Source organism: Brassica napus, unplaced genomic scaffold, assembly GCF_020379485.1.
Source record: "Brassica napus cultivar Da-Ae unplaced genomic scaffold, Da-Ae ScsIHWf_347;HRSCAF=551, whole genome shotgun sequence".
In the NCBI taxonomy this organism is placed as follows: domain Eukaryota; kingdom Viridiplantae; phylum Streptophyta; class Magnoliopsida; order Brassicales; family Brassicaceae; genus Brassica; species Brassica napus.
In genome coordinates, this window is record NW_026016427.1 from 2,823 (window position 1) to 5,000 (window position 2,178).

Consider the following 2,178-nt stretch of genomic DNA (forward strand, 5'->3'; position numbering starts at 1 on the left):
GCATTTAATTAAATCTACTCAATCAAACCGTTACCCAGATAGTTCGGCCTCCTGCTACGACACTATCTTTAAAGATAACGGGAACCTGCACTCAACCATACCAACACGCAAGAATAGAAAACATGATGCATCCTATTCTTAGTCCTAATCAGGTTATCAACTCAGTCTTAATTCAATTCATCTCAGCTTAGCCCTTGCTAAACTGAGTCCGGTTCCATAAATAAAAATAACCCTAGGACTCTATCATGCATTAGTGTGATATTACTACTCTATATGCAGACTCGATCTACCCTAAATTCCAAGTGGAATTCAAACAAACCAACTCACAAAACTACCCTAAATTCCAAGTGGAATTCACACAAGCCAACTCACAGTGTTCTAGGCGAGAAGCTGCTGGTTGATCGAAGAGGACTTGGCCAATCCACTTCGTGCTTCTACATGTCAAGCTGCATGTGCAGCTTCCATGCACGGCGACACCTCGAGCTTCTCTTGACACTCAGCTGGTTAGACAGTTGCCACCACGTTCATATCCCTTAGATTAAGCCACCTCGAGCTTCTCGGTTCCTTTGCGCGATTTAGACCCTTCTTGTGAATTTCTGACCCGCGATCAATCCCGAATATTTTTCCGCTCCCATTCTGATTCTCTGAATATTTTTAATAAACTACAGATGATGTCTGATATCCTTTAAAAATATTTTCCGAGCCTCCGGCTTCCTCAAAGAATTTCGTAATACCGAAATTAGGGTTTTCGCCCAACTTCGGGTTTTCCTGTCGTTCTTCAATCCCGTCGTGCTTGCTTCCCGTCGTGCTTGCTTCCCGTCCTGCTTAATTCCCGTCCTGCTTCCGACTTATAATTTCTTCAGAATAATATTTTACTGATACGAAGATATTCCGAGAAAACTTCGCGATGAAGAAACGTCAATCTTCCAAAACGTCGAGCTTCTAAACCGTCGTGCTTCAAAAATGTAATTCTTCCAAACTGCCGTATGATCAATCTAAGACATTTCTAACAATGGTAGAGCAGCTTATCTCAACTCATGCTTCACTCACGATCCATTCTTCGACCTTCTCGTACTTCAAATTTCCCGATCGATCTGTATTGCCCGCGACTCAACCACAAAGATACTCGACCATTCTCTCTCTCTTTTTTTTTTTTTTTTTTTTTTTTTTTTTTTTAACGGGTTTCTACATTCTCCCCCCCTTAATAGAATTCGTCCTCGAATTCTTAGTTGCGCAATTGCTCGTCTTCACAACATTCTCCACTTGTTTCCATAACCTCTTTACTCTGTCCACCACGGTTCCTTGAGTGTCCTCTTCAAGGTCTCCACAATGGTCTTCATATCTCTTGACTGAGTCGTCCTCTTCCTCTTATTCTGCCATAACACCTTGATTGTCCATGATACTATCTTGTCCAGATTCCTCAAATCCTTTCTCGATCTTCGTCTTCCCAACTACTGATGAAGTCCTTTCCCAACGAAGTTTTGTTTACTCCCATCTGTCCAGTCCATACCACAGCCCAGTCCCTCTGAACCTGTCTCTCCTCTCTTTGCTTCGGGTTTGGGTTTGGCCTCGAACTCCCTCCACTTTAAGGTTTCATCCCTTAAAGTTCCGATCAACAAACATACTTACTCGCTGCAACTCAAAAGAACACTAAACATGCAAGTTAGTAATTAATCACATAATCTACTAACCTAGCAAATACTAACAATGCAACCTAACCGCAATTCTAACCAGCAACCTAGCAGTTCTACCCAAGCAACCTAACAGTTCTAGATTCCACTATCTCAATCCTAATTCCTAAAACAATAATCCTAAGCTGGACGTGACCGGTTTACCTAATGCCATTTGTGACTCTTTTTGACTCGAAAAATATTTGAAAACCGATTAAATCATGAGTTCCGGAAGCATGGACGAAACCATGCTCTGATACCACCTCTGTAACACCCCCGAACCGTCCTAGACATATGGTCGATCAACCGGCCAACAATCAAACAAGAACATGACCGATCGACCGTACAATACCCAGGGTTGGAGATGAAAGGCCAACCGGCCAGCCAACAATCAAACAAGAACATGACTGACCGTCCAACCCAACACCATGGTCCGGAAGCGCTACGTGACGGGCTAGGGACAATCCGGTCAGAGTCACAAACTTTACTCCACGACCTAGACCAGTTC